A 22435-nucleotide genomic window follows, 5' to 3' on the forward strand; every position below is an offset into this window, starting at 1 on the left:
CTAGCTTGAAGTCCAAGGTCTCTGGCTTAAGCCCAAGGTTGCTGGCTTGGGCAAGAGGTCACTGGCTCAGTTAGAGCCTCCCTGGTCAAGGCACATATGAGAAAGCAATCAATGAACAACTAAGGTGCCGCAACAAGTTGATGCTTATCATCTCTCTCCCTTCTTGTCTGTCTGTACCCATCTATCCCCACTCCCCTTTGCTAAAATAATAATAACATTAGAATTTTCAAGTGTCAAGGTGGTGTTAGGGGTAATTTTTATGGCCTCTTTAATTTCTTCCAGTTTCACATTTTCAAAATTTTCTAAAAGGCATGACTTTGATCAGAAATAAAGCTACTTAAAAAAAAAAACTGCACTGAAAAGAATGCTCATATTCAATAGCTCCTATGGCTAAGAGAACACTTTATTCAAGTCAAAAATAGCTCTCTACACTGTGTGTGAAAACCTCAAAGAAACCAGGAAAAGATAAGAGGATGTGGAATGAACCTGCAGACTGAAGGAAGAGATGCCTTAAATCTGGTCAGACTCCTTGACCTGGGCTACATCCCTAGTCTCACCACGCTAGAAAAAGAATGGAATATAGCATGTTCTAGAAATCCTGTAATACGCCAAGAGCCTGTAGGACTGACACAAAGGTTGAATATATAAAGTTGTTCTAGATACATCCCTGAACTCTGCCTTTCAAGTCTCTCTAAAACAGCTTCTCTATCCTCCAGTTCTCAGAAATTTTCACTTACATAAGAAGACACACAATTACACTTGAGTATCAAACAAACAAACAAACAAAAAAACCTGAGCCCTCTGAACTAGGTCATCTTTTCAGAGAAGGGAGACTCAGATCATAATCTAATTTGAAATGCTAGTCCCATCTGCAAACCCCAGCAAGAGCTGGAGTTAATATTAATTAAGCACAGAAACAGGTTTCTTGTTGAACATCTCTTCTCTCAGTCAAGTCCAGGATGCTTCCCAATGAAAATTTGCTGACTTTCTGCACTTGATATAGCTCCAACACAGAAGAATGTGATTTTTAAAAATACCACTATTTGAGGCCCTGGCCGGTTGGCCTGGCATGTGGAAGTCTCAGGTTTGATTCCCGGCCAGGGCACACAGGAGAAGCGCCCATCTGCTTCTCCACCCTTCCTCCTCTCTTTTCTCTCTATCTCTCTCTTCCCCTCCCACAGCCAAGGCTCCATTGGAGCAAAGTAGGCCCGGGCACTGAGGATGGCTCCATGGCCTCCACCTCAGGCACTAGAATGGCTCCGATTGCAGCAGAGCAACACCCCAGAGGGTCCTAGCATTGCCCCCTGGTGGGCATGCAGGGTGGATCCTGGTTGGGCGCATGCAGTAGTCTGCCTGTCTGCCTCCCCCCACTTCTCACTTTGGAAAAATACAAAAAAAACCCACTATTTGGCCCTGGCCAGTTAACTCAGTGATAGAACATTGGCATGGCGTGTAGATGTCCTGGGTTCGATTCCCAGGCCAGGCACACAGAAGAAGCATCCATCTACTTCTCTACCCCTCCTCCTCTCTCTTCTCTCTCTCTCTCTTTCCTCCTTCCCTTCTGCAACCATGGCTCCATTACAGTGAGTTGGTGAGTTGGCCCCCGGGGCGCTTAGGATGGCTCCATGGCTATCTGCCTCAGGTGCTAAAAAATGGCTCCAGATGGGCAGAGCATCTCTCCCTAGTGGGCTTGCCGGATGACTCCTAGTTGGAGTGCAAGCAGGAGTCTGTCTCTGCCTCCCTTCCTCTCACTAAAATTTAAAAAAATAATAAATAAATAATACCACTATTTGCCCAACCTTTAACACAGGATTCTCACAGTCTTGGTTTCAGTTACCCATTACTAAACAAAGGAAGCTTTCATTACATACACAAAGTTTCAATGGGACTCACCACTGAGTCCATGTGTGTGCGTGCCCTCACACACACATCCACATCCACATCCACACACACACACACACACACACACACACACACACGAACGTATGCACGCACACACAAGGTAATATTCCTATGACAGAATGTAGGATCTAGCTCCTGTCAGTCTAACAGAACTCTCCCTTCTATTAACTTATGCAATGAGCTAAAGAAAATGTGAGCCAAGATCTGGGGGTGAGTCTTCAAATAAGGTATTTGATAAGTCTTAGCCTGCACAGCTCCAGGCAGACCAGACAGAGCCAATGTGTGACAGCTACCATGAGGGTAATCTCAGATCCGTAGAGAAGGGAAGCAGAGTTTGCTTCCCGGAAATATGCCTCACTGGGGTATTATTTTAGGCTGGTTAATTTTAAGAAACAGTAAACATGCCAGACATTGGAGTAGCTCTGAAAACAAGTAGAAGTTATCCTCTGTAAAGTATATTTATATTTGTAAGGGAAATCTCCATTTGCGAGGGTGTTTCCCTCACTGTACCAGACATGCCTTCACTTTCGGTGGAGAAGGCTTAGACTAAAATCTGCATTGCAATCTTATCCTGTTTACTGTGCTTTTCCTGGTAATCTCCCATAGGTGACTCTCCACCCATAACATCTTTTTTGTCTTTAGCTGAAAGTGGCATTCAAGGTGATGGCTTCTGTCACTTTGACCAGTTACTCAGTTTTACTGGGTCTCTACCATGTATATAAGAAGTATCATATTATTAAACTTTTCATTTGTCTTTCTCTGCTCATTTGCCTTATGTCAAGAACTCAAAAGGGTAAAGGAAAAGTTTTTCCCCAAAAAAACTGGGGAGCCAAAGAAGAGGTAAGCATTCTTACCCTGTCAGCTTCCCTGAACTCGATCATTGGGGCTTAATGGAAGTTAGCCATGGTGAGCTCATTTTAAACTGGCAGGAGAAAATACTAGTGAAAAGTTTCTTGGGTAAATGCAACTCTGGTGAATATTTGGTTTGAATGTTCCTGTTTTCTGCTGATCCTGTTCCTCCCAGAGATGGTAAAGACAGAGCCCCTCATGGTTCTAGTTTTCTGCCAGCCGGAAGATGCACATTCATCTGGCGAGCATTGGAGTAGGCTATAAATCTGAAGATGGACAATTTTTTTCAAAATGAATTTAGGCCCTGGCTGGTTGGCTCAGTGGTAGAGCGTCGGCCCAGCGTGTGGATGTCCCAGGTTCGATTCCCGGCCAAGGCACACAGGAGAGGCGCCCATCTGTTTCTCCACCCCTCCCCCTCTCCTTCCTCTCTGTCTCTCTCTTCCCCTCCTGCAGCCAAGGATCCATTGGAGCAAAGTTGGCCCGGGCACTGAGGACGGCTCCATGGCCTCTGCCTCAGGTGCTAGAATGGTTCCGGTTGCAACAGAGCGACTCCCCAGATAGGCAGAGCATCACCCCCTAGTGGGCATGCTAGGTGGATCCCCATCAGGTGCATGCAGGAGTCTGTCTCTCTGCCTCCCCGCTTCTCACTTCAAAAAAAATACAAAAAAAAAAGAAGTTACTCTACTCTGTTCAAAGCATCTGGGGAAACACATGGTTCCCACTATTTTGGAACAGCTGTTTCTAACTCTGATGATATAAGGTGTGTAACCAATAAGGGGTTCCTTGGTTAAGCCATAAAAAGCTTATTGGTTTGAGTTGCTATTGAGATTATTATTATTAGATCTTCTTGTCAAAAGCTGGACAATGGATTCTTTGAACTGGAAAAACTTCTAATTTGAAAAATTTTTTGATATCTTTCATCCTAAACAGCTGTTTCATGGGTCCTTATTGAAAGACCAAATACAATGGCAAGCCTTCTTTTGGCAAACTCAATGGCAAGTCAGACAGACTCCCGCATGCGCCCGACCGGGATCCACCCAGCACGCCCACCATGGGGCGACGCTCTGCCCATCCTGGGCGTCGCCATGTTGCGACCAGAGCCACTCTAGCGCCTGAGGCAGAGGCCACAGAGCCATCCCCAGCGCCCGGGCCATCTTTGCTCCAATGGAGCCTTGGCTGCGGGAAGGGAAGAGAGAGACAGAGAGGAAAGCGCGGCGGAGGGGTGGAGAAGCAAATGGGCGCTTTTCCTGTGTGCCCTGGCCGGGAATCGAACCCGGGTCCTCCGCACGCTAGGCCGACGCTCTACCACTGAGCCAACCGGCCAGGGCATAGCCTTCTTGATTTGAACACTCATTCTAGTATTCCTTCATATAAGTAGATCAACCTATGATGTCATTTAGGTGGCAACTCAATTCTTCGAGGAATTTAAAACAGCTGCCCTTTACAGTACCAGAAACAATGCAAAGCAGCCTGACCAGGAGGTGGCGCAGTGGATAGAGTATCAGCCTGCGAAGCTGAGGACCCAAGTTCAAAACCCTGAGGTCACTAGGTTGAACACAGGCTCATCCATCTTGAACGCTGGGTCTTTGGCTTAAGCATGGGGTCATAGAAAAGGCTCCAAAGTCACTGGCTTGAGCAAGGGGTCACTGGCTCAGCTGGAGCCTCTCTCCTCTCGGCCAAGGCACATATGAAAAAGCAATTAATGAACAACTAAGGTGTCACAACTATGAGTTGATGCTTCTCATCTCTCTCCCTTTCTCTCTCTCTCTCTCTAAAAAATGCAAAGCCCACCAAACCTCCCTAATTTATCTCAAAAGGCTAGGGAATATTGGCCTTAGGAAACAAGTTGTTCTAGGAGGAACCTGGATTTCTTTCCCTGTGCCTTTGAGATGAAAATGCCTGGTCATCTCAAGGAACTCCTATCTAAGCTATCTTTACTAAATGCATATTTCAAGGTTATTCTTAGTTTTTCAGGATTTTTAAAAAAAGTTTAATAGGCATGCTCAACTACTATATTTTTAAAATTTGTTTTAACTTTAATAGAGACAATTCTTTTTTTTTTTTTTTTTTTTTCTGAAGCTGGAAACAGGGAGAGACAGTCAGACAGACTCCCGCATGCGCCCGACCGGGATCCACCCGGCACGCCCACCAGGGGCGATGCTCTGCCTACCAGGGGGCAATGCTCTGCCCCTCCGGGGTGTCGCTCTGCCGCGACCAGAGCCACTCTAGCGCCTGGGGCAGCGGCCAAGGAGCCATCCCCAGCGCCCGGGCCATCTTTGCTCCAATGGAGCCTTGGCTGCGGGAGGGGAAGAGAGAGACAGAGAGGAAGGAGGGGGGGGGTGAAGAAGCAAATGGGCGCTTCTCCTATGTGCCCTGGCCGGGAATCGAACCCGGGTCCCCCGCACGCCAGGCCGACGCTCTACCGCTGAGCCAACTGGCCAGGGCCTAGAGACAATTCTTATCTAAATAAAAATAAGGGGCCCTGGCCTGACCTGTGGTGGTGCAGTGGATAAAGCGTCGACCTGGAAATGCTGAGGTCGCAGGTTCGAAACCCTGGGCTTCAAAATCAACATACAAAAGTCCATAGCCTTTCTATATGCCAACAATGAAATATTAGAAAACGAACTCAAAAAAATAATCCCCTTCACGATTGCAACAAAAAAAATAAAATACCTAGAAATAAACATAACAAAGAATGTAAAGGACCTATATAACGAAAACTACAAGACATTGCTAAGAGAAATAGAAAAAGACACAATGAGATGGAAAAATATTCCTTGTTCTTGGATAGGAAGAATAAATATAATTAAAATGGCCATATTACCCAAAGTAATATATAAATTTAATGCAATTCCCATCAAAATTCCTATGACATTTTTTAAAGAAATGGAACAAAAAATCATAAGATTTATATGGAACTATAAAAAACCCCGAATAGCTAAAGCAATCCTAAGGAAAAAGAATGAAGCTGGGGGCATTACAATACCTGACTTTAAACTATATTATAGGGCCACAATAATCAAAACTGTATGGTACTGGCGGAAAAATAGACACTCAGACCAATGGAACAGAATAGAAAGCCCAGAAATAAAACCACATATATATGGTCAAATAATCTTTGATAAGGGGGCCAACAACGCAAAATGGAGAAAAGAAAGCCTCTTCAACAAATGGTGTTGGGAAAACTGGAAAGCCACATGCAAAAGAATGAAACTCGATTACAGCCTGTCCCCGTGTACTAAAATTAATTCAAAATGGATCAAAGACCTAAATATAAGATCTGAAACAATAAAGTACATAGAAGAAGACATAGGTACTAAACTCATGGACCTGGGTTTTAAAGAACATTTTATGAACTTGACTCCAATGGCAAGAGAAGTGAAGGCAAAGATAAATGAATGGGACTACATCAGAATAAAAAGTTTTTGCTCAGCAAGAGAAACCGATACCAAAATAAACAGACAGCCAACTAAATGGGAACTGATATTTCCAAACAATAGCTCAGATAAGGGCCTAATATCCAAAATTTACAAAGAACTCATAAAACTCAACAACAAACAAACAAACAATCCAATAAAAAAATGGGAAGAGGACATGAACAGACACTTCTCCCAGGAAGAAATACAAATGGCCAACAGATATATGAAAAGATGCTCAGCTTCATTAGTTATTAGAGAAATGTAAATCAAAACTACAATGAGATACCACCTCACCCCTGTTAGATTAGCTATTATCAACAAGACGGGTAATAGCAAGTGTTGGAGAGGCTGCGGAGAAAAAGGAACCCTCATACACTGTTGGTGGGAATGTAAAGTAGTACAACCATTATGGAGGAAAGTATGGTGGTTCCTCAAAAAACTGCAAATAGAACTACCATATGACCCAGCAATCCCTCTACTGGGTATATACCCCAAAACCTCAGAATCATTGATACGTAAAGACACATGTAGCCCTATGTTCATTGCAGCACTGTTCACAGTGGCCAAGACATGGAAACAACCAAAAAGCCCTTCAATAGAAGACTGGATAAAGAAGATGTGGCACATATACACTATGGAATACTACTCAGCCATAAGAAATGATGACATCAGATCATTTACAGCAAAATGGTGGGATCTTGATAACATCATACGGAGTGAAATAAGTAAATCAGAAAAAAACAAGAACTACATGATTCCATACATTGGTGGAATATAAAAACGAGACTAAGAGACATGGACAAGAGAGTGGTGGTTACCAGGGGTGGGGGGAGGGAGGACGCAGGAGGGAGGGAGGGAGAGAGTTAGGGGGAGGGGGAGGGGCACAGAGAAAACTAGACATAGGGTGACGAAGGACAATCTGACTCTGGGTGAGGGGTATGCAACATAATTTAATGACAAGATAACCTAGACATGTTTTCTTTGAATATATGTACCCTGAAATATTAATGTCATCCCATTAACATTAATAAAAATTTATTAAAAAAAAAAAAAGAAAAGAAAGAAACCCTGGGCTTGCCTGGTCAAGGCACATACGGGAAGCAACTAGTATGAGGTGATGTTTCCTACTTCTCCTCTCTCTCTTCTCTATCTAAAAATCAATAAATAAAAACATTTTTAAAAAATAAATAAAATAAGGGGCCCTGACCAGTTGGCTTAGTGGTAGGGCATTGGCTGGGCATGTGGAAGTCCTGGTCAGGTTTAATTCTTGGTCCGGGCACACAGGAGAAGTGACTATCTGCTTCTCCACCCCTCCCCCTCTGCCTTCTCTCTCTCTCTCTCTCTCTCTCTCTCTCTCTCTCTCTCTCTCTCTCTCGTCTTCTCCTGCAGCCATGGCTTGAATGGTTGGAGCAAGCTGGCCCTGGGCACTGAGGATGGCTCCATGGCCTCACCTCAGGTACTGAAATAGCTTGGTTGCTGAGCAGCGTGGCTCCAGATGGGCAGAGCATTGCCTATCGAGGGCTTGTTGGTGGATCCTGGTCAGTGCTCATGCAGGAATCTGTCTCTCTGCCTCCCTCCCTCCCTGCCTCTCACTTAATAAAAGAAGAAAAAAGGAAAAAAAAAAGTGGGGTCCTGACAGAATAGCTTGGTTAGAGCATTGTTCTGAAGCACAGAGTTGTTGGTTCGATCCCCAATCAGGACACGTACAGGAACAGATCAATGTTCCTCTTTCCCTAAAATCAATAACTAAACATTTTAAGAAAAAATAAAAAGGGGGAAGTAAGGTCATTTGAACAGAGGCCACTCCTTTTATGGAAGCCATGTGGTCCCAGTTTGCATCAGTTTGTAAGTTAATGTATGTGAGAATCCATATGTGTTATAGATTTGTGGTATTTTCTATCCTCAGGTGGCACTGATAATTCATAAAAGAGAGTTCTATTTAACTGGCTTAAAAACAAACATTTATAAATGAATAATCAAGTATTCTCCTCTCCCTCTAGGGAGCACATCCAAACCTTTCTCTTCCCCCTCTCTTCTCCCAGGCACCTTCGCCTTTCTCTTTCCTCAGCTCCAAGGGCACTTACTCTGCCTCCTAGGTACCTTGTTTCCTGAGTGGTATGCAGCCCAGCTGGCTCAGTTCTACAACCTCTGTAGCTTTCTAAATCCACTTCCTCTTATAATTTGAAAATAAAAATGAATCTGGGTATTTTAAAATTCTCAGAAATATGAAAACTAGCCTAAACGCTTTTCAGGTTCATGTAATTTGGGAAAAACACTCAGAATTAAAACTTGTTTGTTGGTTTAATTAAAACAGACATATTTAGAGTTAACATTAAACATTACTTTGATTCTACCTAGACTTATAAACTTGTTAGCAAAGCTAATAACTTAGAATGATGGCTGACTTGGTCTAACATTTCATAAAGCTTTTGTGGGTAACCTAGACATAATTATTGAGAACAAGTAAAATTAACAGTTGTAGGTGGAATAAAAAGTTTTTAACTGAACTTTTCAGCAATATTTCTTTTATGGTATGTCTACATGTCTACTTAGTTTCCCCAAATATTTTGGTAACTTGAAACCTTAAGAGTTCTATACTAAGTTAAATTAAATGATGAAAATTATTATCTAGATCATTTCCAAAAAAGATAAGATACTGAAATATTAATTGTTAAATGAGGCTAAGTTTATCTACTTTGGCCCTTATTACAGAGAAAGGAAAAGATACATTTCAGTTTGCTAGTAAACATGTCTTGTGTCAGACTGAAAAACTATACTACTAAAAAGGGCACGTTTCTTGAATTATAAAATATATTTGCCAGTAAAAGAGCCCATATGGCCCTGGCCAGGTGGCTCAGTGAATCAAGATTGACCCAGTGCACCAGAAGTTGCAGATTCGGCCCAGTTCCAGGCATATACGAAAAACAATAGATGAGTACACAACTAAATGGAACAGCTAAGTGAAACAAGTTGGTGCTTCTCTCACTCCTCTTACCTCTCTCAAATCAATAGAAAATGAAAAAAAAAAAAAAAGAGCCAATATGTTTCTAGGTTACAAAATGTATTCATAAATTTGCCAATCAAAAGCCAATATAGCCTGACCAGGCAGTGGCGCAGTGGATAGAGCATTGCACTGGGATGTGGAGGACCCAGGTTCGAGAACCCCGAGGTCACCAGCTTGAGCAAAAAGCTCACCAGCTTGGACCCAAGGTCGCTAGCTCGAGCAAGGGATTACTTGGTCTGCTGAAGGCCCGCAGTCAAGGCACATATGAGAAAGCAATCAATGAACAACTAAGGTGTCGCAACGAAAAACTGATGATTGATGCTTCTCATCTCTCTCCGTTCCTGTCTGTCTGTCCCTATCTATTCCTCTCTCTGACTCTCTGTGTCTCTGAAAAAAAAAGAAAAAAGAAATCCTTTTTAAAAAAGCCAATATAATTGCTTACTTACTTAGTTTTTATTAGAAATCAAGGTTTTTAAGTGTTAAAAATTACTATATATGTAATCGAAACTACTAAGAATAATAAGGGAAATAACTTTGAATGGAAGGGAAACAGGATGTGTTTTAAGTAAAAAGAAAGGGGGGGAGGGGTTGAGGGTATAAGATATGGAAATGCTACTTTGGCAAGGGAAATGAGAGCAATTTTGTTTACAACTAGACCTTGAGGTTACAAAGGGCAAAACTAAGAATATGCAATAATTGAAGAGAAAGAGCCTGACCTGTGGTGGCACAGTGGATAAAGTGTTGACCTGGAAATGCTGAGGTCGCCGGTTCGAAACCTTGGGCTTGCCTGGTCAAGGCACATATGGGAGTTGATGCTTCCTGCTCCTCCCCCCTGTCTCTCTCTCTCTCTCTCTGTCTCTCTCTCTCCTCTCTAAAATGAATAAATAAAATAAAAATTTAAAAAAAAGAAGAGAAAGAGAAAATTTTTACCTTGTTTAATTAAACTGACCACAATTGAATTGCTGTTACAAGGGTTTTCATTTTAAAAATTAAGCTTTGGCCCCGGCCAATGGCTCAGTGGATAGAGCGTCAGCCTGGCGTATGAACATCCCAGGTTTGATTGCTGGTCAGGGCACACAGAAGAGTCAACCATCTGTTCCTCCCTCCCTCCCTCTCCCCCTTCTTTCCCTCTCCCCTTCCAGCAGCCAGTGGCTTCATTGGTTAGGGTGTGGCCCCAGGAGCTGAAGAGCTCAGTTCAGTGTTCTCAAACTTTTTGAAGCTGGGGCGCATTTAAAATCCTACAAATAATTGTAGGTGCACTATATACAGATTTCTGAGAAATATGTTATAATAATTAAGTCAAAGATTAAAGAAAAAAATATAAAGTCCAAGCATGCTTTTATGGTAATTAAATGAAATAAATATGACAAAATTAAATTTATTCTGACATTAAAAAAACATTTTTATGTTACATTTTTTGAGTTATGCTTTTTAGAATTTGGGGTTAAAAAACAAAAAAAATTACAAAAAAGTTATCTTTTTATATATATAGATACATTCTTAGTAAGATTTAGTAAATTCAGCAGGTCTCGGAGCAAATATGTTAAGTTTTTTCATTCTTGTGTTTATGAGAAACATGAGCCTGATGTGTCCTAGCGATTTCTTCAATGTTTGGGCATATATTTGAAAGGCAAACTCTCATTTCCTCGTTAATACATTGAAGAATTCCTCTCTTTTTACTCCTAATTGTGTTGAGTGCAGAAAACCCCCACCATACATATCATCTTAACTTTACACCAAAGGATAGAAGAAACTTGCCTCCAGTCTTTCTGGAGAACATGGGGGGTAGTGTAAACAATCCAGCACCACAGCTTAACAGCCTTTTGTAACCTAATCAGGCAAGTGAGGTGGGGGGTTGGGCAGACTGTCAGCTTACAGCCAATTCCCCACACCTCTGTCCCTCAAAGATCTAAACTCCAAAAACCCTGTTGGTTTTTTGGTGCCCAACAGGCACATATTTCTCTGGAATACCATAGGGCGCACCTGAAAATCTTCTAGGGTGCACCAGTGCACCCTGGCACGCACTTTGAGAACCACTGGCTTAGTTGAAGAGAGTCAGCCTCAGGTGCTAAAAATAGTTCACTACTAGATTGGGCCCCAGAGGATGGTTGCCAGGTGGATCCTGAGGCCCATGCAGGAGTTGGTCTCACTACCTCCCTCCTCTCATCTAAAAAAAGAAAAATTAAGCTTTAATACCAATGGTAGCCTCACCAGGTGGTGGTGCACTGCATAGAGCATTGGCCTGGGACTCAGAGAACCCAGGTTCAAAACCAGTGGTGGTATGCAGCCGGTTTGCACTGATACCTAATTTTATGTTGAGTTCGGAGAACCGGTTGTTAAAATGGCACTTGTAATCAGGGTTCTCTCTAAGGTGAGCACCTGGGCAGCTGCCCAATGTGGAAATCACAGATTTACATTCCTTACTCTTTTTTTTGTTGTTGTTTATTTATTCATTTTAGAGAGGAGAGGAAGAGACAGAGAGAGAGAAGGGAGGGAGGAGCTGGAAGCATCAACTCCCATATGTGCCTTGACCAGGCAAGCTCAGGGTTTTGAACCGGCGACCTCAGCACTTCCAGGTCAATGCTTTATCCCACTGCGCCACCACAGGTCAGGCCATTCCTTACTCTTTTTTAACATTCCTTTGTACAACAGGTGTATTCTATGCACCCACAGTAATGTTCATTCTGCCCATAAGTGAAAAAAAATGCAAATGAGGACGTCAATCAAAAAGCAATATGGAAATATCTTAACAGTTTTATTACTTTTTGTTATATATTATTTAATACTTTTTCATTAATATTTTAAAGCTTTCTTGTAACATAATCTAGTTTTATATATCTTATTCTTATTTAAGTATTAAATGCATGAAATAATAAACTACCTTTTTAATATATCATTTTTTTTACACTTAGAACAGTCATTAGGGCAGAGAACTGGTTGTTAAGTTATTTGAATCACACCACTGTTTGAACCCTGAGGTCGCTGGCTTGAGTGCCAACTCATCCAGCTTGAGCACAGAGTCACTAGCTTGAGCAGGGGATCATAGACATGACCCCATGGTCTCTGGCTTGAGCCCAAAGGTCACTGGCTTAAACCCCAAGGTACTAGCTTGAGCAAGAGGTCACTGGTTCAGCTGGACCCCTCTCCCATCCCCCGCATCCAGGTACATATGAGAAAGCAATCAATGAACAACTAAAGTGCCATAACAAAGAATTGATGCTTCTCACTTTCCCTTTCTGTCTGTATGTCCCTGTCACTTTCTCTCACTTAAAAATAAAAGGAAGAAGCCCTGGCCGGTTGGCTCAGCGGTAGAGCGTCGGCCTAGCGTGCGGAGGACCCGGGTTCGATTCCCGGCCAGGGCACACAGGAGAAGCGCCCATTTGCTTCTCCACCCCTCCGCTGCGCTTTCCTCTCTGTCTCTCTCTTCCCCTCCCGCAGCCAAGGCTCCATTGGAGTAAAGATGGCCTGGGCGCTGGGGATGGCTCTGTGGCCTCTGCCTCAGGCGCTAGAGTGGCTCTGGTCGCAACATGGCGACGCCCAGGATGGGCAGAGCATCGCCCCATGGTGGGCGTGCCGGGTGGATCCCAGTTGGGCGCATGCGGGAGTCTGTCTGACTGTCTCTCCCTGTTTCCAGCTTCAGAAAAAAAAAAGAGGAAAAAAAAAAAAATAAATAAAAGGAAGAAATATCAATGGTTACTAAGGTTAAGCTAAAAATTAATTTTATTTTATCTACTAAAAAAACTTTTCTTACATTGTCAATCTCTTCCATATAAGAGACTGTAAAATGTTTTCCTTTTCAAGTAATCTTTCAAGAAAGCAAATATTCCGTTTTATCAAATTAATTTTGTTTTATATTGTCTTAATCACATTATTAAATACTTAAGAAAACTAATTCTTCTCAATAGTAAGTTACATTTTGCTAACCATTATGTAACCTGTATGTCTTTGAAATCCTTTATTGTCCCTTTAATTAAATAATTAAGTATTGTATTATTATGACCGATGATCTTTATTTAGTCAAGTGTTTTAAAACTTTTTGATATTATTTGACAATTTCCCAAAATTCTAATTTTTAAAAAGAGTCCTTTTCCTAAACTAAAAATTGAGATTTCTTAAAAGGGCCCTTGAGTCATTTCCAAGGACATCTCTCTCCTTATAAGAGGGAAATATTAAATTAATTATCCTTATTCAGTATGTTGAATTACATGGGAACCAAGGTCAAATAAGTGATGATAAACTGCTAGGGTATATGGTATGGGTAAAAAAAAGTCTGTAAATTAAAAAAAAAAAAAGTCTGTAAATTAAATGAATAGTCAGGACTGTGGGAAACCCAAGGTAGCCTCTTGGTTATTCTAGGCTCCCAGGAAAACCCCATTTTTCAGCCTTTTGCATTCCTTGTCCAACATGGGACTGCACTTCATTCAACTGCCACTTAGTATGGGTTATCAATATGTTGTGTGTATGTTTTCCAGATGAGTTAAAGCAGGGGTCCCCAAACTTTTTACACAGGGGGCCAGTTCACTGTCCCTCAGACCGTTGGAGAGCCGGACTATAAAAAAAACTATGAACAAATTCCTATGCACACTGCACATATCTTATTTTAAAGTAAAAAAACAAAACGGGAACAAATACAATATTTAAAATAAAGAACAAGTAAATTTAAATCAACAAACTGACCAATATTTCAATGGGAACTATGCTCCTCTCACTGACCACCAATGAAAGAGGTGCCCTTCCAGAAGTGCGGCGGGGGCCAGATAAATGGCCTCAGGGGGCCGTAGTTTGGGGACCCCTGAGTTAAAGCTTCCCTGTGCTGCAAGACTGATGATGTTATAGTGGCAAAGAAACTGTTAGAAAATGTTTCCCGGCCCTGGCTGGTTGGCTCAGCGGTAGAGCATCGGCCTGGCGTGCGGGGGACCCGGGTTCGATTCCCGGCCAGGGCACATAAGGAGAGGCGCCCATTTGCTTCTCCACCCCTCCCCCTCTCCTTCCTCTCTGTCCCTCTCTTCCCCTCCCACAGCCAAGGCTCCATTGGAGCAAAGATGGCCCGAGTGCTGGGGATGGCTCCTTGGCCTCTGCCCCAGGCTCTAGAGTGGCTCTGGTCACGGCAGAGCGAAGCCCCGGAGGGGCAGAGCATCGCCCCCTGGTGGGCAGAGCTTCGCCCCTGGTGGGCGTGCTGGGTGGATCCCGGTCGGGTGCTTGCAGGAGTCTGTCTGACTGTCTCTCCCTGTTTCCAGCTTCAGAAAAATACAAAAAAAAAAAAAATGTTTCCCATTTGGGGTATACCTTCCAGTTTCTAGACTTGGAGGCACTCACTGCACTGGGCAAATTATAATGTGAGTGGTGATGAAGGACTTGTAAACTTTCTGAAAAAAAATTTTTTTTTTCACTTTTCTGAAGCTGGAAACAGGGAGACAGACTCCTGCATGCGCCCGACCGGGATCCACCAGGCACGCCCACCAGGGGGCGATGCTTCACCCATCTTGGGGCGTCACTCTGCCGCAATCAGAGCCATTCCAGCGCACGAGGCAGAGGCCATGGAGCCATCCTCAGCGCCCAGGCAAACCTTGCTCCAGTGGAGCCTGGGCTGCGGAAGGGGAAGAGAGAGACAGAGAGGAAGGAGAGGGGGAGGGGTGGAGAAGCAGATGGGCGCCTCTCTCGTGTGCCCTGGCCGGGAATCGAATCCGGGACTCCTGCACGCCAGGCCGACGCTCTACCACTGAGACAACCGGCCAGGGCCCTGAAATTTCTTTATCATCCTCAATCATCAGTCAAGGTCAAAAGAACCAATGGAAAAACGATTCAAGTAGACTAAGTCTTAACTACATGGGAATGAATATACTGAGAAGGAAGATGATAATTTTTATTACTTTTTATTTGAAATATTACAGATTTTTAAAACCTTTTGTCTTCCAAATATAAAGAAAGTTGTTTCTTTTAAACTACTATGACTTGGACCTGTGGTGGCGCAGTGGATAAAGCGTCGACCTGGAAATGCTGAGGTCGCCGGTTCGAAACCCTGGGCTTGCCTGGTCAAGGCACATATGGGAGTTGATGCTTCCAGCTCCTTCCTTCTCTCTCTCTGTCTCTCTCTCCTCCCTCTCTCTCTGTCTCTCTCTCGCCCTCTCTCTCTCCTCTCTAAAAATGAATAAATAAAAATTAAAAAAAATAAACTACTATGACTTATATCCATTTGTGAACAGAATTAAAACATTTATCTTTTTCTCATTACCTGATCCCTCCAGTCTTTGGAAACTCTGAGTATTCTCATTTTCATGACAATATAACTGTTTGCATAAGTTCAATAAAAACCTGTTTTCCTTGTAACCAGGACATGATTGGAAACATTGGTTTTATCACCAAAAGCTTTGATTGGAATGTCATGTTTGAGATATGCATACACTCTGACATGACCAGACAGCTTTATACAACTAAGATTGACCTTGGGAGCCAATAAAAAGCCTCTTGATGCCCTGGCCAGTTAGCTCCGTTGGTTAGCATGGTCTGGAAACAACAAGGTTGTGGGTTTGATCCCCAGTCAGGGCATATAAGGAAAGCAATCAATGGATACACAACTATGTGGAACAACATGTGAATGCTCCCCTCCCCTTCTTCCTTTCCTCTCTCTGTCTCTCTAAAATCAATCAATACCAGCCTGATACCTTGCTTACAGGATTCCTAGCAGTCTACAAGGTAAGTAAGTAAAGGTCACTTCCTGGCAGGCACAGAATCCTCAAGATATTTTGGGGATCACAAAGAGAGAGGACTACATCCAAATCTAAAAAGATATTGTAGGTCTGCAGATCAAAAGAGTTAACCACCCTAATGTTGTAGGAAGATTATAGACCTAATGATTATAGATTCTATAATCTTTTTTTATTTTTATTTTTATTTTTATTTTTTTGTATTTTTCTGAAGCTGGAAACGGGGAGAGACAGTCACAGACTCCTGCATGCGCCCGACTGGGATCCACCCGGCATGCCCACCAGGGGGCAATGCTCTGCCCCTCCAGGGCGTAGCTCTGCTGTGACCAGAGCCACTCTAGCGCCCGGGCCATCTCTGCTCCAATGGAGCCCTGGCTGCGGGTGGGGAAGAGAGAGACAGAGAGGAAGGAGGGGAGGGGGGTGGAAAAGCAAATGGGCGCCTCTCCTATGTGCCCTGGCCGGGAATCGAACCCGGGTCCCCCACACGCCAGGCCGACGCTCCACCACTGAGCCAACCGGCCAGGGCCAGATTCTATAATCTTTTTTTTTTTTTTTAATTTTATTTTATTTTTGCATTTTTCTGAAGCTGGAAACAGGGAGAGACAGTCAGACAGACTCCAGCATGCGCCCGACCGGGATCCACCCGGCACGCCCACCAGGGGCGACGCTCTGCCCACCAGGGGGCGATGCTCTGCCCATCCGGGCGTTGCAATGTTGCGACCAGAGCCACTCTAGCGCCTGAGGCAGAGGCCACAGAGCCATCCCCAGCGCCCGGGCCATGTTTTGCTCCAATGGAGCCTTGGCTGCGGGAGAGGAAGAGAGAGACAGAGAAGAAAGCGTGGCGGAGGGGTGGAGAAGCAAATGGGCGCTTCTCCTGTGTGCCCTGGCCGGGAATCGAATCCGGGTCCTCCGCACGCTAGGCCGACGCTCTACCGCTGAGCCAACCGGCCAGGGCAGATTCTATAATCTTTTTTTTTTTTTTTTTTTTGCATTTTTCTGAAGCTGGAAACAGGGAGAGACAGTCAGACAGACTCCCGCATGCGCCCGACCGGGATCCACCCGGCACGCCCACCAGGGGGCGACGCTCTGCCCATCCTGGACGTCGCCATGTTGCGACCCTCCTGGGTGTCGCCATGTTGTGACCAGAGCCACTCTAGCGCCTGGGGCAGAGGCCACAGAGCCATCCCCAGCGCCCGGGCCATCTTTGCTCCAATGGAGCCTTGGCTGCAGGAGGGGAAGAGAGAGACAGAGAGGAAGGCGCGGCGGAGGGGTGGAGAAGCAAATGGGCGCTTCTCCTATGTGCCCTGGCCGGGAATCGAACCCGGGTCCTCCGCACGGTAGGCCGACGCTCTACCGCTGAGCCAACCGGCCAGGGCCAGATTCTATAATCTTAATACAATATCAAGGACCAGCAGTTGGAAAACACGTCTGTAAGTGAAGTATAATAGCAAGTCCTTAGCTTGGTGTTTCTGGCCTCGAGAGGCTATTAAAATTAATTATTCAATTTAGAAATTTCTTGCAAAGCAGATTTAAGAGTCTACATGGTTAATAATTTTGTTGAACTTACACATATAATTAGGCCAAATCTATTGAAACTAGACTTAATTTGGCTATCTTTGGTAAAAATGAGGGTGATTTTAGAGGGAAATATTTGTTTCAGTAATATACTTTTTAAACATAAGATTCTAGTACTGTTGATTGTCTTTTGAGGTTTTGTTCCTATCTGTAAACTGGATGGGATCCCAAATTACTAGTTTCCTCAGAATTTGGCTAAATTCTCCAAACTAACGTTTCAAATTTTTTTCCATCCTTTAACTTGGAACCAATGAGAATTAAATCTGCCCTTTTTCCTCTAGCCTTGCAAACTGCAACTAGATAATCTGATATAAACTTAAGAGAAACTGTCAAAATTGCAGCAATAGTTCATAGCTTATATTTAGACGATCTCCAGGCCTGACATAAGCCACTAAAAACATTTGCATGAACACCTGATGACAAAGACACTTCAACCTGCAAAAGCTTTCTGACTGCCATCTAGCAATCTTCTTAAATGGCTGTTCCCTTGGCTCAGAAATACTTGTTTATTTTTAGCGAGCAAGAGACAGAGACAGAGACAGATAGGTAGAAAGATGAGGAGCATCAACTCTTAGTTGCGTCACTTTAGTTGTTCATTGATTGCTTTTCATATGTGCCTTTTGCGGGGGGCGAGGGGCTTGCGGAGGGCTCCAGCGGTGTCAGTGAACTCTTCCTCAAGCCAGCGACCTTTGGCTCAAGCCAGCAACTTTGGGCTTCAAGGCAGCGACCATGGGATCATGTCTATGATCCCATCCTCAAGCCAGCTAACCTGTGTTCAAACTAGCAAGCTTGGGGTTTTGAACCTGGGACCTCGGTGTCCCAGGTCAACACTCTATCCAGTGCACCACGACCAATCAGGCTCAGAAACTGATCTATAATTTGCACCAATCTTTGACCTTGGTTTTTCTTTTGTTTCCATAGAGCTGCCTCTTATTAATTACCTGATTGCTTGCTCAATCTAGGCCTAATGTTAGGAGTCCATCTTCAAGACTACATTCTGAAATGAGATACAACTGCTTAAATAAACTTAGCTAGTCTAAAATAAGCTAGTTTAATAAGATATGGAACAATCTATCGACATTCCTTCTGGAATGTGAAGCTTCTTACTTGAAGTTTCAAAGATGGGACTGTGGGGAGTAGTCTTCCACCCCAAAATATGCCTGTTGGGCGGATAAAATGTATTACGCTCACTTTGTTAAAGATGGCGCTGCCCACATGGAGGCCGTTGCCCAGGTGATATTAATGTGTGTCTCTGTGGGCTGTGGGCAGGCAGGATCCTTGTAGCCTGGGGTTTGGTTTTAGGATTAAGCCTTTCCCACCCTTCTTTTTTTTTTTCTATATTTTTCTGAAGCCGGAAATGGGGAGAGACAGTCAGACAGACTCCCGCATGGGCCCGACCGGGATCCACCTGGCACGCCCACCAGGGGGCGACGCTCTGCCCCTCCAGGTCGTGCTCTGTTGCGACCAGAGCCACTCTGGCACCTGGGGCAGAGGCCAAGGAGCCATCCCCAGCGCCCGGGCCATCTTTGCTCCAGTGGAGCCTCGGCTGCGGGAGGGGAAGAGAGAGATAGAGAGGAAGGAGAGGGGGAGGGGTGGAGAAGCAGATGGGCGCTTCTCCTGTGTGCCCTGGCCGGGAATCGAACCCAGGACTTCTGCACGCCAGGCTGACGCTCTATCACTGAGCCAGCCGGCCAGGGCCCTTTCCCACCCTTTTTGATGTGGGGTGGTACAATCCCATCATGCCCCAGATAAGTGACTTTGTATTAGAAACTTCCCTATTTCATATATTGGATTAAAGGTTATGAATCTACACTATAAAATGGGGGCAGAACAGGAGCTTGCTCTCTCGGTTCCTGAGATTATCATCAGAGGAGAGAGCAGAGAGGAGAGGGGAAAGAGACCACGTGGAGGAGGCCAGGAGAAGCAGCCAAGATGGCAGAGTGTTGAGTGAGAGGCCAGTTTGTGCAGAGTGAAGGAAGGAGATGGGGAACAGAGGTGAATAAGTCTGGTGAGCTAGAAACCTTTGATTCTAGGAAACTTGGATAAGTCAGTAGCTTTGTGAGCACTGAATGTGAGTGGGTTTTGGAGCCCAGTGTGTGTTTTTACTTGCCCACCGGGTGCAAGCTAGAATTAAAGATGATGGCCCACCAGCTTTTGGCTCTGCTGTTTCTTTGCCGACTGTCAGAATCCAGTGCGAACCTGCATGGGCCAGGCGGCTGTGATAGTGGCCGTGGCTTCTGGCTTTACAATGCCTCTTTGAGATAGTGATTGTTTAGACTGGTTAATTTTAAAAGACAGCAGAAAAGGGAGAAGCTCTGAAAAACAAGTAGAAATTATCCATTGTAAAGATTTACATTTGTAAAATAAATCTCCATTTGTGAGGATGTTTCCCTCACTTAACCAGGCCTGCCTTCACTGTCAATGGAGAAGAAATGTACAGATTTGCATAACAATTTTATCCTTCTTTATTGTGTAACCTCCCATAACTGATCCTTTACCTTCAACATCTTTTGTCTTGAGTTACTCAGTTTTCCTGGGTCTTCTCCATGTATATAGGAGGTAAACATACCTGTTATTAAACTTATGTTTTTCTCCTGCTAATTTGCCTCATGTCAATTTGATTATTAGACCAGCCAGTAGTATTTTGAAGGTATTAAAGAGAAAATCACAGACCCAAAATGGCATCACTGATGCTCAACGCCTATGATACCACATCTAAATTTAATACCTGGTCTAACTATATTTTCAACTTCTCCATAAAACATAATTATTCTTACTTATGTTTATTTTTTTTTAATCAATTTTAGCGAGAAAGAGGAAGGGAGAGAAAGAAAAAGAGAGAGAGATAATAGGAACATCGATCTGTTCAGGGATCGAACGGGCAACCTCTGTGCTTCGGGCATAAAACATACTCTTAATAAACCAGTCTGGACTTTTCTGCTCAACACCAATGAGGTAATCTGTCACATGGGCCCTCTACGTCCCCTAGAGAAATAAAAGGCAATTATTTCAGCTATAAAAATTGTCACAGAGCCTGATTGGTGGTAGCACAGTGGATAAAGTGTCAACCCAGAAACATGAGGTCGTGGATTCAAAACTCGAGGTCTCTGTCTTGAGTGCAAGTCCACCAGCTTGAATACAGGTTGTAAAGCCAGCTCCTGGCCCATGCAGGTTCACATTTGATTCGGACAGATGGTAATGAAACACCGGAGCCAAGAACTGGTGGGCTATTACCTTTAATCCTAGCTTGCACCCGGCAGGCAAGAAATACACACAGTGGGAAAACACTTCTCTTTCCATTCAGGGCTCCCAAAGCCACTGACTCATCCAAGTATTCCTAGAATCAAAGGTTTCTACCTCACCAGCCTTATTCACCTCTGTTCCCCATCTCCTTCTCTCTGCACAAACTGGCTTCTCCTTCAGCACTCCGCCATCTTGACTGCCTCTCCTATGCAATGCTAATTTCAGGAACTGAGAGAGAGCAAGCCCCAGGTTTGCCCCCTTTTATATGTAGAAATCAAAGCTGTTAAGCCAGTATACAAATAAGGAAGTCTCTGATACAAAGTCACTTATCTGAGGCATAAATGGGATTCCTCATAAGAGAGCACCACCCCACATCATGCAACAGTCAAGAGTGTGGGGAAAAGCTTAGTGTTGAGAAGATCTTAGTATTAAAAGGGCGGGAAAGGCTTAGTCTTAAAACTAAGCCTTAAGCTATAAGGACTCTGCCTGCTTATAGCCTGTCTCCCACACCCAATGCAAACTATAAGTGAGCAAACATATACATCATGTAAAGCCAGTAGCCACGGCCACCATCGCAGCCGCCTGGCCCATGCAGGTTCGCATTAGATTCGAAAAGATGGTAATGAAACAACAGAGCCAAGAACTAGTGGGCCATTAGCTTTAATCCTAGCTTGCACCAAGGAGCAAGTAAAAGCACACACTGGGCTCCAAAACCCACTCATTCAGCGCTCACAAAGCTACTGACTTATCCAAGTTTCCTAGAATCAAAGGTTCCTAGCTCATCAGACTTATTCACCTCTGTTCCCCATCTCCTTCTCTCTGCACAAACTCTGCACTAACTGGCTTCTCCTTCAGCATTCCTCCATCTTGGCTGTTTCTCCTGGCCACCTCCACATGGCCTTTCTCTGCTCTCCTCTCTAATGCTAATCTCAGGAACCAAGAGCGCAAGATCCTGGTCTGCCCCACTTTATAGTGTAGAAATCAAAACCTTTAATCCAATATATAAACAAGGAAGTCTCTGATAAAAAGTCACTTATCTGAGGCATAATTAGATTCTTCGTGAGAGTGCACCACCCCACATCATGCAATCAGTCAAGGGTGTGGGGAAAAGCTTAGTCTTAAAACTAAGCCTAAGGCTATAACCACCCTGCCTGCTTACAGCCTGTCCCCCACACCCAATACAAACTATAAGTGAGTAAACATATATATTATATTTACAAACTTACTTGACCAACACATCATATTTGCAAACTTATTTGACCTACACAGGCTCACCGGCTTGAGCCCAAAAGTGGCTGGCTTTAGGCAAAGGTCGTCAGCTTGAGCAAGGGGTCATTGGCTCTGCTTCAGCAGTCACATTTTCTATCCCCAGACAATGCACATATGAGAAGCAATCAATGTACAACTAAAGTGAAACAATAATGAGGAGTTGATGCTTCTCTCTCTTCCTCCTTCTCCGTCTTCTTGTCTCTCTTTCGCTCACTCTCTCTCTAAAAAAGTTTAAATTATATTTTAAAAAATAGTCAAGGAGATGGAAAGTACAGTACAGATATAGTCAATAATACTGTAATAACTGTGTAGGGTGTTAGGTAGTACTAGACTTACTGGAGTGATCAGTTCATAAGGTATAGACATGTCTAATCACTATGTTTTACACCCGAAACTAATATAACATTGTATGTCAACTTTAATTTGAAAATAAATTTTTTAAAAATCATTCTCTTTTAAAGTAAAGACAA

At 43.8% G+C, this 22435-nt stretch overlaps 1 protein-coding gene and 1 non-coding gene across 4 annotated transcripts in view; both read right to left on the bottom strand.

Moving 5' to 3' along the window:
• The window catches only part of AK4 (adenylate kinase 4), a 96640-nt gene that overhangs the window by 69967 nt on the left and 4238 nt on the right, over positions 1 to 22435 (bottom strand). The gene's annotated exons all lie outside the window — the stretch shown is intronic.
• On the bottom strand, positions 17179 to 17254 carry TRNAG-ACC (transfer RNA glycine (anticodon ACC)). Its single transcript has one exon. It is a non-coding gene; the product is annotated as a tRNA-Gly (tRNA).

This window comes from Saccopteryx bilineata, chromosome 3, assembly GCF_036850765.1.
Source record: "Saccopteryx bilineata isolate mSacBil1 chromosome 3, mSacBil1_pri_phased_curated, whole genome shotgun sequence".
Classification (NCBI taxonomy): domain Eukaryota; kingdom Metazoa; phylum Chordata; class Mammalia; order Chiroptera; family Emballonuridae; genus Saccopteryx; species Saccopteryx bilineata.